This window comes from Monopterus albus, unplaced genomic scaffold (assembly GCF_001952655.1).
Source record: "Monopterus albus unplaced genomic scaffold, M_albus_1.0 scaffold194.1, whole genome shotgun sequence".
Lineage (NCBI taxonomy): Eukaryota > Metazoa > Chordata > Actinopteri > Synbranchiformes > Synbranchidae > Monopterus > Monopterus albus.
Genome location: NW_018128074.1, coordinates 360,301 through 375,247, shown reverse-complemented (window position 1 = coordinate 375,247; position 14,947 = coordinate 360,301). Strand labels below are relative to the sequence as shown.

At 43.5% G+C, this 14,947-nt stretch overlaps 1 protein-coding gene across 1 annotated transcript in view; it reads left to right on the top strand.

Annotated features, from left to right (window-relative positions):
* plxna2 (plexin A2) overlaps positions 1–14,947 on the top strand; it is a 160,649-nt gene that overhangs the window by 252 nt on the left and 145,450 nt on the right. Inside the window, exon 2 of the mRNA XM_020617764.1 lies at positions 244–858. The gene's annotated coding sequence lies outside the window, so the exon portion shown is untranslated. The remainder of the gene's footprint in view (positions 1–243; positions 859–14,947) is intronic.

Below are 14,947 nucleotides of genomic sequence, written 5' to 3'. Positions count from 1 at the left end.
AGTGCTTTTAAAATCTTTGGTGGGGTCTTTTTTTTGGGGGGGGGGGGGGTGATTTGCATTGCAAATTGTTCTGTATTGTTACAGTATGAATCATAATACAGTTTGCAGTGTAGTGTTCATTCATTATTATGATGAACAAAGTGCTTAGTGTTAAACCGTATATTTTTAGTATAATAGACTAAATAATAAAGTGCTGTTCTAATTCTCTATGTATTATTAATGTTTTCCTTTGGGCGGAAACAGTTAACACCATAAGGAGCCGGAGTGTGAGGGGCTGGGTTTAAACGCGCGGTGTGCCAGCGGCAGCGTGCGCACACTACTGTACATGGATGGAGCCGCTCGTCTATGTGTGACCGGCAGAGCTCCGTGAGAAAACCCCGCTGCGGGTCTGAGGCGACGCTGCGAAATCACGTCGTTGGACGATGGCAAGCCTGGCCACAGCTTGTACATAACCTGCACGTAGCTACTGTAGAACAGCCTGGGGCACGTTGAATCCCGAACTGAAGGAATGTGCCGTTTCATTGACACGGTCTGGTAAAGTAACATTAGGAGGTCAGCCCTGACGGTGAAGCCTGTTTATGCGCCGAATTTGCTGTCAGTCGCGGTAATGAAGGCTTTTACTTGAATGAATGCTGCTGTGGCACAGGTTTCTTATAGGCACATATATCTACGGAACTGGAAGAAGTGGTGAAGGTAAAAATTATCGAAGCATCCCGGCAAAGGGAGACTGTGTCCAGATAGAGCATTTGGGAACCTTTTGACTGTGGATGTGAGTCTAGCGCATCAGTTAAAGCCCAGAAGACAGCAAGCTGCGCTGGAGGGAGCAGGGGAACCGGGAGATCCAGTATAAATGAAGAGGTGAGTGGCGATCAACACGCTTGTTTAGGCCAAATCTGCTTTGCTGCGTGTAAATATTTGTTTCAATCCCACACGACTGTCATATGCGCTACAAGCCAAAAACAGGCACACTCTTCCGTACAGGGCTGATTTCCGACATTGCGGAGAAACAACTGGAGACATTTTTCATGTCAGGCTGCAGGTTCTGAGGAGGGTTCGGTTTCTCATTGTGGCTTTGCCACAGCTCAGTCTGACGCCCAAATGAATGACGAGGAGTGACCATAAAATATACTGCGCGGTCTGAGCATCTCAGACCATTAGGAAGTGCGCGCTGCACCTACAGCGGGCACAGGTGTTGCTATGGATCCTTGACAGTCGTTTATGCTCGATTCTCATTTATTAGAGTTTAGCTATACCTCCTAATGCACTGAGTAACAGTCTGTTCCACAGAGATGACCATTCCAGCTGGTGGAATGTTCTGCCTTGTGTTAGTAAAATCTTCTTTTACAGTATTTCATCAAGTTGCTTGACCAGCAGTTATTCACTAGCTTTTATTCCCCAATTCCTGCAGTCCTCATAGGACTAGACTGTCCAGTGTTTAGTGACAGACACCAGATGAATGGTCAGTGGTGGAAAGGACTACGTGCAATTACCCAAGTATTTTACTTAAGAAGTGCAAATTCAAGATACTTTACTTAAGTATGTCTACTTTGTGATACTTCACTACATTTCAGAGGCAAATATTAGGACTTTACTTCACTACATTTACCTGACACCTGTAGTTACTCTGTTTCATCTCCCTCTTAATTTTTCTCATGACCTGAATGATTCATTGTTCCTTTATAGGTTGAATAAATTCTCCTACACCTTCATCTATGTAAACTATTTTTAAAAAGCCTTGGAATAGCAGCTAAATGCTCTGTTTGTCACGCTAAACTTAACATAGGGATCATAGAAATGTGATGATCCTACAGAATATGAAGCACTGACCCACAGTTTATAAAGTAGTTCAAATTAGTGCTACAGCAGTAAGGTTATATACATTATTGCACCAGTAATATTAATCCAAAAACATCATACAGAACAGCAAAACACCAACAGGGACCATGTTTCTTTTACTTTATATATGTGAACTTTGCTGATTATACTTTTGTACTAGGTGTTGAGTGCAGGACTTCTTCTAGTGCAGTATTTTAACAGTAGGGCGCAGTTACTTTTACTTATGTAACAGATCTGAATACTCCTTCCACTGCAGTGACTAGAGTAGTATACTTCAGACTACAAGGACACACACACTTTTAGTTAGTTTTAGTTAGTAACCTTGTGTCCTTGTGTCAGAACCTGTTTTCACGCTGTTGAACGTCTCACTTTTTAAAATAGGTACATGAGGTCACTGATCTAGTTCACATCCTATGACGGCCACATATTTCCTGTTAAATGTGCTCTCATCTCATCAAGTGCTAAAACCAAAACCCCAAATTGCAACCAAACACACAACAGTAACAATGGCATCAGTTTAGGATTTCAAATTGACTCTAGACCTCATCTGTCCTATTCAGCAGGTGCATCTACAAATCTTTATTCGCTGTCAGGCTGTCAGCCCTCCGGCAAGCACCCGTGACAATGGCTCTAAAGAAAATAAATGTTGTCTTAAGTAGAAAATTGCCTTACATTTGCATGAAAATAACTTACATCTGCTGCGGCTGACAGGTAGCATATTAATCCCTCTGCCTGTGCAATCAAAGCCCTCCTCTTCCTCTTGAAATCAGTTTTTGTGCGTCTGAAGCGTGACCCACTCACATCATTATTTTAATATCCATCTCAATGTGAAACAGCGGTATGACCCCAGAGCAACCACCAGGGTGGAAATTGCTGCTTTTGAAAGGACAAATCATCACTCAGCACTGGTTTGATTATTCCATGCTGATTATATTCACCCAATTAACGACAAACTAATGATAAACAAAACATTCACTAATGTTCTGTTGCCACTGAGCAACAGTCCCTCTGACCTGGCTCTATAGCAGCTGTTATTTCACTATTTTACACAGTTGAGCTTTGGTTTAAATTATTTTTTTACCATCTATGAACCTACAATAACCTTTAAATGACTCAGGATTTGTGCTTCCAAGTTGTTTCTTGGAAGACAAGATCATGAAGAGAATTGCTGTTAAAATATCTCCAAAGCTGTTGCTGATCATCTCAGTTCATTATGAAAGCAATGAAGTGCAGTTAGTTTTGTTCTGTCTTTAAATAATGGAGAATATGAGCACAGATGAAAAAATTCTGCTCAGTGAATCACTTTCAAGTGATGCCTTTGAAGGCGAGCTGTCCAGGAAAGGCTTTCAAGAAGCACGCCATCGCGCATTCATCTGATCAATAGGGCTAACCCCACCAGGCCACAGAGAAATTGCTTTGAGTGGACAAACTTGGATCTAGCTTTGTGAGGTAAGGCTTCTCTGCCGCTGCCTCCGTGTCTCTGCAGGGAGCTGCAATGTTTTGGTTGGATTTATGGTGAAGCTGTGTGGTTAGCATGATATTTAGAATTTCTGATGTTGGAGAGATTTGTCTGCTCATCGCGGCTTCATTTTCTCAGAGGAAAAAAACTAATGTAGGTCTTGCTAACAATGGTGTTTTTACCTGTGCACAAATGCAAGAAAGGTTTATTTTTTGTCAGGATTGTGTCTTTGCTGCGGACATTTAGTTCAGACTTTTGGATAAGCTGTTTTTCTGTGACCTCTTAATATGAAGAGGAACTGGTCCCCTAACGTACCCTGCAGATTGCTCCGAGAGTGTCTAAATCCTCTTCTGGCACAGCCACCGCTGCCACCATCAGCATTTATCTGTATAAATTGCTGATTGGTGCACATGGCTCAAGAGCGTCCTCTGTTGATCGACAGCAAAGAGTCTAAACAATGGATTAATTACTGGGCCACAGTGTGACCACACAGCATCTCTGCGTTCAGTGCCTTCCACTTACTCCGCTCAACAACTATGGTCACATTACTAACTGATTTTTTTAACTGCATGATTTGCTAGTGAATGAGTTGCTTTTCTGTGTGCCGTGCCACCACCAGTGTTCACAGAGCACGCTACTTACTCCTCTTTGGATTCCCCCCCAAGGCAGGAGGCTCACCACAGTTTAGCTTGAGAGATCCTGACAAGTCGCTACGCATGCAGGCAGAATCCCTGATCTATTTCTTAATGAGCAAATACTGTAAATGCGCTCAGCGGCTGTGCTCTGAAAGAAGCCCCCCACCTCCCCTCACAGCAACCCCCACCATCCCAACTGTCTTTTTGCTTGCACAGTCATGCAAACACGCGAACACATGCAGATAATGGTGCTCCTGAGTTCACTGACTCATTCCCCCACAGATATAGGTCCTCCCTTCTCTATCTGCTGGAGTGTACAAATAGTGAGTGAGTGTTTGTTTTAATGCAACTGGCCTCCTGTCTTCCCTCACTGTGGGCTGTTTGTCTGAGCTTCTCCACTGTCCAGCTGTCACTACAGAGGTCGCAATCTCCACAACCCACTCCCGCTCCACTCACTCGGCCTTGTTATGTGCAGGTTTGTGTCTGGAATCCATGTTTATGGTGAGTATGCAGGTGTGAGGATTGACATAAGGGAGATCTGGATCTGTGGTGACATTGATCAAGTGGAGTGCAGCCAGGCTGAACATTTACTCTGAGAAGCGTCTGGCTTCAATGAAGAGCAGACGATCCACAACTGCCTCTTTAACTTTATCCATGGGGAAGGCGGCTCTGCTGTGCTTGCCTTCTCTTTTCTGGACAATTGTAAACAACATGAGTTTTTCTACCTGTCCAACGCCTTAAGTAACAGATTCAACAGAAGCAGAGGCGTTCTCTCTAGAGGATGATTTTGCTAACAAGCATTATTTTAAGCTGTTGTTGGTTGTAGAGGCTGTGTTGATTCAGAAGTGTAGGAATGTAGAAGATTGTCTCTCCTCATCTGTATAACCTGACACTATACTTTGGTGAAATAATTATGATACTGATATTCAGATATCAAGCAGGTATAAGGCTAAAACTGAGAGCAATACAACAGTGATAGCAGCAGAACATAAGTTAGAAAGCAAAGCCAATTGATTTTCAGACTCACTCCATTCCTTTTCATGGAGAGAAGATGATTTTTGTTGCCTTTATCCAAAAACTCCTTGGTTAAAATGTTGTTTTGATGCATCCCAAAACCCAGTCTGTTCTTGGACTTTCAGGTGAAGAGTAAAATCTCATGTTGCCCACCCTCTTATAAAGTTATTACCTTGAAATGTTAATAATATAGATATAATCTTGGATATTAGGGTATAACATAACTTTTTGATAATTCCCATACCAGAGCTACATTTAATGGTCTAGTCATGCTGCTGTAGCTGCTTTCATCATCTTGAGTAGCTGTGTGTAGCTGTGTGAAGCCTTCAGTGACTTATTGAATCGTTGAAACCTTTTTAAATTGATGACTACGAGCCACTACATTGTTAAGTAGCAGCTTGCCCAGTATGAGCAACACAGAGTGCAAAAATCAATGCCACTCCTTTGCATTTCATTTTTCATGATACACAGTGAGACCATGTATTTTTTTATGCTTTAGGTTTAAAAAAAAAAACAAACAAAACGACTGCTGGAGTGTTTACGGAGCTGGGATTTTTCCCTGTTATAGGCCTGTTCAGAATGTGCTCCCCCATCTCTGTCAAGATACTGGCTGGTTTTTTTCAAGAACAACGCTGTGTGTGTGTGTGTGTGTGAGTGTCCACAGCTCCCAGACAGGCTCCAGCCAGTCTCATCAGAGGACTGACAGGGAACGGTTAGCAGTCGTCCCTCTGCCAGGCTCAACCGTGGCCAGTCCAGATCTTGCTCTCTCTATTGATGGCAGCAATTTAGCGTAAACCCCAGTGTGCACTCTGCTGTCCCAAAGGCTCACCAGTTTGCTGAAACAAAGCCTTTTGTGGTGTGGCTAAATTCAGCAGATGGAGAAATGGACAGTAAATGAGAAAGGGGAATAAAAGAATTTAGTGGAGCATGTTTGTGGGTAGGCATTTAGGCTACTCCTCTGGGAAGTCTAACGCCCTCACAATGCACTACTGGCAGAACTTAAATGTTTTCTCGTTGACATGCTTCGAGAGTGGATTTGGGCCCCCTATGTGAGTGGAAAAGGCAGCCTGCTCACAAGGGCTCTCCAGGGCCTGGGAAGCCTTTATTAAGATGTTAATGGAACTGCCTTCATGACACATTTCCATGGGACAGTATCCCTCATCTCTGCCTTTCTTTAGTACCTCGGCCTGCCTGCCACAATCATCAGCCTCTCTCCTTTACACAACAGTCTGTTTAGGCATTCAGTCCCATCTCCACGTTCCCCTGCCCAGTCACTCTGTTTCCTTATCTGATCTCTGCTGTCAAAAGCCATCCTATAGTTTACTATGTGTAACAAAATTACGCGATGCCAGTTGATAAGAGCAGCGGTCCTGGCACAGGGACCCGTAGAATAACAAGTCCGGCTGTTTGTTTGTCACTGATCTTCACAGCGGTTGGAAGTCAGAATGTCACCCCAGGAAGCCATGAGGTCTGTTTATGATGTTTTTCTCTACTGTCATCTGGTAGCTTGTTTCCAGGACACTACCGAGTGTACGTTGCCTCCCCTCTGTCACCACAGACCCCTGACTGCACCCGAGGCTGCCCGGTGCAGCTTACTAAAGCAACGGCAACAAAAGAGAAGAAGAGAAAGACCCCAAGCTGGACAATGCAAATGCCCTGACTTACTTCATTTTCCCAAAATGCACTGAATGCGTTGTGTCTCCCATTTTCTCTTTTCACATTCGTTTGAATATAAGTCATTTTAGCCTGGCACCATCAATAACCAGTTAATTGGTTTCATGGGAGGATGTGCATTTTTGTTTGGTGGAAACTTGACAATAAACCAGCAACAAAAGGGAGCAGAAAGAGAGTCAAAGCGGGAGGGTGCTTGTGTTAGACGCCAAGGGGCAGCTGGCAGGAGCAGATGACAGTGTGTATGTGTAACTTGTGCTTGGCTGCATGTGTTTGTGTCCATTTTAATTTACCTTTGTTTGATTGTGTGGCACATGTGTGTTTTGTGTTTGTGGTGCCTGTGTGTGTCGAGGATGAGGCACCAGACAGCGAGGGCAGCAGCATTCTGTGCTCCATACACTGCCCCCTGGTGATGAGGATGCCCCTGCCTGCTACTGTCGCCATGGTTACCGCAGGAAAAGGGGTGCAGACATCGCTCGTCTAGTCTGCTCATGTACCATAGGGGAGCCCAGCCAATGCCAGCTTTGTCACTCTGCTATATACACTACAGCCCAATTACAACTAGGACCACTTTCAAGTGAAAAGAGCCTATTATGGCCATTAGTTCTCTCAGCCATTTCAAAGCAGTGTAATTTACTACAAGATTGACTCAGGCTAGCATTTGCCCAGGAATGGCAAAATCCATCAGGTAATATTAACTTAACTCTCTTTATTCTCATAGCACTGAATTTTCTTCCCATGGGATTGCAGGCAACACACCACTCAGGTTTTCTTGTTGTGCTTCAAGGCTCAGTGACATGTAGATACCTGCACCTATGCTCTCTAGATTGTCACTGTTTTGCAGTCAGCCATGGCCTTATCTGGGCCGTTGGCTCCTCTCAGTGTGAGGCAGGAGCCTTAACTCATCCTCAGCCCCCGGCAGTGAAGGAAAGGAAAGAAGAAATAAGTGAGTGAGATAGCAAACAGAAAACCCTCTCTGGAAAAGTCCAGACACACATACACTTCTTGATAAACTTTTTCCACCATGATAGGCCAAAATAATTTGGGCTAAACAGATGATGAAAGACCTCGAAACGAAACTCCCACAACTTTAAATGCGGCCCACTGTGGCATCTTGTTTCCTTGTAATGTTGATTGAAGCATGAAGACAACACGTTCTACTAAATTAGTTGACTGGTGCTCACAGAATTCACTATGTGACATGCAAGGTCCATGTTTCTTTTACGTGAATGCTGTGTTATGTTGTGAAGGCACTAGGAAGGAATGAGCTTGGATACATCATGAAAAAACTACCAGTCCTTCAACACTGGTCTCTTTGCTTTGGCCCACGGTGATTTATTGTGTCCAGGCCAGTGGAAACGAGTTCCCCCTGGAATAACAGGTTATGTTTATGCATGAATACATGACTTTGATCCACACACCGAAGCCAGCAGGAGAAAAGGGAGGAAAGGTAGTTAAAAAGGGAGGCAGCTTGTCATAAAGCCCACACAGAGTCTGTGCTGAGGTGGCTTTCCTGCATGCTCGGGGAAAAACTGTTAGTAACACATTATGAATGTAATTGTTTCTGTTGTTGATTTTGACCCCCAGCCTGACCTTTCAGTATATAGATTTACAAAACATAAGCATAGGCTTTTGTGGAATGTCTGGGGTACTGAGGAACAATAAATCCTTTTGCCCCCTCGATGCATTTCTGGAAGCCCGTCTTCTCATGATATCAACAAAATGGCCATTGTGAATCACGCTGTACAAACTAAATTGAACCGCAGTGTGCTTGCCCAGTGACTGATATTTGTTCCTGCAAGCCAGATGTTATCAAGATGAATCTAACAAGGGGAAATTAGATGTTGTTGCGCTACTGTTACTTCCTAGTGCCCGTTGCTATCAAAGGGAAACACTGCATGTTTCAGTGGAACAGCGGGATCTCGTCCAGACAGACACATTGTTTTGCATCTGTCATAACCAATGAAATGCGAAACACGACTGCAGCGTCTTCATATAACCTGCAGTAGACGCAAAGAACATAATTACTGTAATACAGAGTAAGTGACATGAGGCGATATCATGCCATGCAAAACACATAATCAGAAATCGCTACACATCAGCTGCAGTGTGAGCCAAATGCATCGTCTTGTCTGTAGTGTTTAAGGGGAATGAATCAGGGTATCTAAGACAATTATTGTGAGTGTGACAGCCAAGCCTTTTGCAGCAGAGAACTTGAAATCCGTGTTTTGTTTGTGAAGATGTTGATTAAATATGACTGCTGTGTTACATTTGCCTGCCTAAGGGACGCAGAGGAGGAAGCAGGGAGGGACGTGAGTGGAGAGAGTGAGAATGACAGAGCGCTGGGCAGGTTTGTACTTGAAAGCAATGAACGAGCATCCTTTCTTGTCTTAATCTGCGACACTTAGGGATTTACACTATGGAAGCTAATGCTGTTAAGCAGCTGATCCACACAGAAGATGCAATATCAAAGGATATTTGACACATTACTGCTACTACAGCCTTTGACCAGACTCCTCTTTATTTCCTCATACATCTCACAGAGAACACAAGAGAAATGCTCATAATTAAGATTGTTTTTCTCATTGCAGAAGGCATCCCTGAGCTTGTAGATTCAGTGTCTTCTGTTACGTACTTAGCGCAGGCCTCACTGCCTTTGCTGCTGTAGGCTCTCCCCCCCACATTTTGCAGAGAGCATGTTCAACCTGACAGGGGTGAATAGGTGAGGTGAATTTGCATTTTATTACAAAGCTTGCATGATGTTTCAGGCATTCTTTTTGTGAACATAATGTTGAAGTGAAACAATTTGCTTTGTGGGGTTTTAATGAGTCAATGAATGTTTTTTTTTATTTACAAATTCACACATTTCACTGAAGAAGAGGGTTTGATCAGCACAATGAAACATTACTTTGACCTTGTCTTTTCTTGATGAGGAGTACAGTAAGTGGTTCAGTCTCAAAGATTAACAGTATGCAGCGTTCTCTGTTGTCCTTTTCTTCTGCCTCCGCTCTTCAGTGGAGCAGGGTGGAGGGATGCCAGAAGGGACTGGCATGTGGCTTCGACACTGGGATACGTCAGCACATTTTTGCATTCACCTGCATTATGGGACCTTAGCCTGCAGTCTGCTGTTTGTCCTCAGACAAAAAAGACATGTAGAAAAAAGAGTTATAACAAAGGGAGGGGCTGCAGGGCAACCTGTCACTGGTGAATCAGTCCAAAGTACACATACAGTAAGCACGTTCTTAGTTATATGAGTGCACACATGTACCTCTTCTAACCGCAATGCAAATCCCCCATTTATTCCTTGTGTGCAGACATTGACAAGGCTGATAAAAGACAATTTGCCTTTGTTTATTTTGCCAAGTCTACAGTGTTGGTACAAAGCATTTGTAGCTTCAGTGGCTTAAGGACCGAAAAGCTCCAATGTAGTCTGCCTGTCTGACTCCCTGAGGCACTGAACATGCACAGTAGCTCTGTTTCAACGTAAACAGCAGCACCTCTCTTTATACACAACCAGTCAGAAAAAGGAAAGCGAAGGCATAGACAGAAGGACAGCCAGGTTGACTTCACTGCAGCTACATTAGTATAGTTACAATATTTTAGTGGGATTCCTTTATAAGAGCATCAGAGCGATATCTGAGCTGCTTGTAATAACTGACAATGAGTAATCTTTAAAGTCTCTAAATGAAATGGAGAGGAATTAGTTGTTGGATAATCACAGTACACCATCCTAAGTGCATTAGTGGCCCAGATGTGTGACTTAACTGAAAAACAGAGCAACACTGAGATGTGTCATCCACAGTCTTTTTCTTCACTTCAGGGGGATGCTATCATTCAGTCTAAATGAGATAGTATGTCTAGATAAGAGGCTTCTTGATTCAGATGAGAAGAATGCAGATATTAGATACACACTGTTGGACCAGTGTTTAAAAAAACCCCAAGTAAAAGGTAAAAAAGACAGTAAATTGCTGTAAAAGACAAACTGACTCATTGCCCATACCTTGAGCATGACTGATCAAAGTCATGCAGTAGCACTCAGCCTTTAGTACAAAACAGAGGAAGAAACAGGGAGGTCTCATGACACTGAGTCAGACAGGAAGAGGAGAGGAAGTTGGAAGGGAGTGACGGAACAGGAAGGCAGAACTATTTTCACAGAAGTCAAGGGCGCTGTGTGCCAGGCAGGGGTATAACTAAGTGGCACAATCTGCACAGGGTTAGCTAAAGAGAACAGAGGCCCTGGGAATAGCCGAGTAGCTAGCTCTGCTTCAGCCATGTCACAGGATGTGCAGTGTAGGCTCACAGTAGGTGTATGTGGAAGTCTAATATTCCAGACTAATGGGAAAACTCTCTCACTGACTCCTAGTCACTCCCAGCCAGACTGAAACTGCAGTGAACCAACCACCAAGTGTCCTAATTAGCTCACTTTATGGGAGACTGCCCCAGCAGCTCCTATTTATATTACTGATGAAATGCTGAATGGGGCTCCCCCACCTCCCCCCGTTACTTATTTTCTAGGGTAGCAAACTGTTGATTTTTATCATTTTCCTCTTTCCTGTTATTGCAGTTTTTGCTGGACTATGATTATATGTCTTGTGTACTGCTGATGCAGTTTATGGGGAGCAGCAGCAGCAGGGCTGTTTTGTTTGGCCAAGATTCCCGCTCCATGTTTTGCCCTCATCTCCCTCAGCTAGGAAATGACAAAATATGGTGATAGAGGTTTGCCCACTGCTGTGTTTATGCTGACTCCAACATGGGAACCAATTTCACCGTGTCCCCCGCCACAGTGTACAAAACTTATCATTAAGAGGTTTCAGTTGTGTATCTCAGTTGGATGGAGAGAGACCGGCTTTATTGCTGAAACCTCATTTTAATGCTTCACTAAACTTGTGGCCTAGCATGATCGCTTTTAAAACAGTCAAGCCACAGCATCCCTCCCTCAGCTTCATCATCTATGTGTGTGGCTGAAGGAAAAAGTTACCATGAGGTACGAGCTGCCACAAAAATTCAGATCGCCTGCGTTTGGCAGTGGACATACTGACCGAGCATGGGAATGCTCTTTTCTTTGATTTACTTTCAGTTATTATTGCTGTGTCTGTTTGTGTTCTTTATTGTTCTCCCTTTTCTCTTGATATTGCCCTTCCCCTCCCTCCCTTCTTTATTGATCATTTTCTCATCTCTCTTTTTTCAGTCGTCTCTCTCTTGCACCGTGGGACCTGGTCCCTGTCTGCCTCGCTTCCTTAACAATGAAACAGATGCTAATTTTAATCATATTACTGGCAGAAATTAGTCTTTGATCAAATTTAATGCTCAGAAAGAAACTACTGTGTGCGGCTTCAGAGGGAGACGGAGGCTGTGCTTATAAATGTGATCTGGTGACAGAGGCAATGCAGGATACTCCACTGGAGAGCTGTTACGTTAAAGCGTGCATGTATTTTTCCTGGCCAACATTTTACATGATGTGAAGCCGTGTAAGAATTATAGTCCATTTCACACTTCAACTGGATTTAGACTATTCCTCTACCCAAAAAAGACCTACTTACAGTATGTGCATGCAAGTGTGTGTGTGTGTGATTACATCAGTGACGTGCTTTCCAGAGACCCACTCCTCTCCACTGGGTGATCAAGATGTAGTACAAGAAAAATACTGACAGACAGTCGTATAAGGCTCAGTGGCCACGTATAAAAGATGCTCTCAAGAGTCTGTCTGAAGAATATGGATGGCCTCGCTATCTCTTTGTAACATCTTCAGCAGAGCAGGGGACAGACTCAGGAGCCTCTGGCCTGGCCTGTGTGTGAAGCACTTATTCCCAGGTTCACTGATGAATAGGCTGTAGTTGCTCTTCATACAGCTCTGCCAGCCAGGAACCTTGTACAGTATAAACATTCTACATGTGTGTCTCGCCTCGCCACAGTCACCTCTATCTCATTTCAGGCTACTTGACATTTTTTGGTTCACCAAAAAGGGCAGAGCTTCAGCCCAGAGTTACTGCAGGTGTAATGACTGGAGGAAAGAAAGGGGGGAAAGGGAGGCAGGAGCTAGAAAAAAGCACGCTAGGCAGGTAACAGTATGTGGAGTCCAAGGTTTTTCTAATCCCAAGATGTCCAGAGGGCTAGTTCCTTTTTTCCTGTGACTTTGAGCATAATGAGTATTGGAGCTCTTCCACCTGTGTTGCTTAATGTTCAGACAAACTCTTTCTCTGTCTCTTTGCTATACAGTGTAATACTCAACCTTCAAAGCCACAGTATAGTGAATAATGCCATGCATCACTCTTACACTGCCAAAATGCTATTTTTCATCGTAGACCTTGTCGGTCACCGTGACATTCCTTCCTTCCACCTCCCCACTGCTCACCCATTCTGCTATGAGCAGTTGTGTAATAAATGTGCTTCACAGTATTTTCTGCATGTCTGTACTCCAGGGCACATGCTATATGTCGCTGCTGGGAAGCCTAGTCTTTCTGTATATTTTTGCTGAGTTTCAAAAATGGTCTTTCTATTTTTGTAAAGAAAAAACATGGGTCATTTAGAGCATGGATTTGTGCAGTTTTTCATTTAGTATAGCTGTGTGAAACATCTTGTTGGCAAAGTTTAAAACCTTCTTCCTACTACTTCACACTAGTGTATTGATAGAAATGTGCTTGCTGTGGTGATATTCCTTCTCGACTGTCAGTACACTGGCTCACAGGAAACTAACCAGTGCTGATTTTCCACCTTATCCCAGCCAACACTGCATCCTGTAGGGGGTTCACACAGAACAGGCCAGGCCATGTGTGCTTTGGCTCTGATTCAGAAAGCCAGTCAGTCGGCCGGCCAGCTTGTTCTCGGAGCTCTGTCCCATCCTATTCTGTGCTGTCCTGGTATGGCCTGGTAACAGCTGCTGCACTCCAGAGGCTGATCAGGTGGGTTTTTATACGCCCAGCATGTGCAAGGCTGAGCTAAAGATTACTACCGCACCGACTACTGTTTCATATTCATTGCAAGTCCCAGGTGAAGTTGCATACAAATGTAGTGTTGCTTCTCTCTGAGCTGCTGTCTGTGGCAGCAGTTTTATAACCTTGCTACCCTAGACGTGAGCCAATCGCTACTATTCTTTTAAGGCTGAGGTTAAGCACAGCTTATCACTATCTTATCTTACTGCTTATTAATTGATCTTCTAGAGAACATTCATATGCTTCCTTTCTCAGATCAGTAAACCCCAGAGAATGATTTCATTTATTATGGCTTGCGGCCTTGCTTCCTGTTTTGTGATTTTATTTTGGTTAGACTTCCTGTCTGGTGTATCACCTCACCTGCCCCAGCTTTACTCCGGTCTGCAATCACCACTCATTGTGTTCACCTGTCCCTCATTATCCTCTGCTTGCCATGTCTGTTCACAACACCCTTCCTCTTCATGTAAGCTTTGAATCGGTCTCATGTTTGTCCCTGTCCTGGTTTAGTTTGTTTCTTAGACATTGGATTTTTGTCTGTCACCAGTTCTTTGGTTATTTTCTAGTTTGACTTTTTACTCAGCTTCCTGACCAAACTGTTTAGTTTAGCCTTTTGTGTCCTTTCTTTCTTGTCATCAGGTTGAACCCTTTTATTTTTCCACCTTTGGTCTTTTGTCCTGTATTATTTATTAAATATCCTACTTGAACCTTCCCTTGACTTTTGTGTCTGCATATATGCAACAGCAGGCTACTTATACATTTGATACAATGGTGGCACATGTGAGCCACATACAACTCCCTGCTGCCTGTTAGCATCACTATAAAGTTTACACCCAGAAAGATGAGAACCAGTGTTGTGTTTTGAGGTGGGTTGCTCACAATCTTCACAGAAAGCAATACATTCTGCTTGCTAGACATGTATCCTTCTGTGTGAGCAAGCAACCAGTCTCCTCACCACATGCTGTTATTGCCTGTCATCCAGAGGGTGATTGGGCTAAGTAACTAGCCACAGACTTGATTTTGTGGAGTTTTATCAACTCTGATGAAATTAGAGGGGCTAAGGTAGAGAGAGCAGGAAAGCAGGTCTTAACTCAGACAGTGGTGTGTATTTGAAATGTAGGCACCGCTTTGCTCAGCGTCGCAACAGGTCCCGAACGCAATGAGTGGGGTTTTCCTTCCTCCTGTAAAACATTACATAACAAACAATATGACCACTGCATTAACTGAAAATCACTTTACTGTAGAAATAAAAGTGTTTTACACTGTTTGACTATTGTTTAAAGTGTAGGTTTTCAAGCATTGTTACCATAGCTACTGTGAACAGACACCAGCATCATAAACATAAATGACTAATCCTAATCCTTAAATTCTTTATTCACTTTTTCACATCTCTTGTGATATTATTT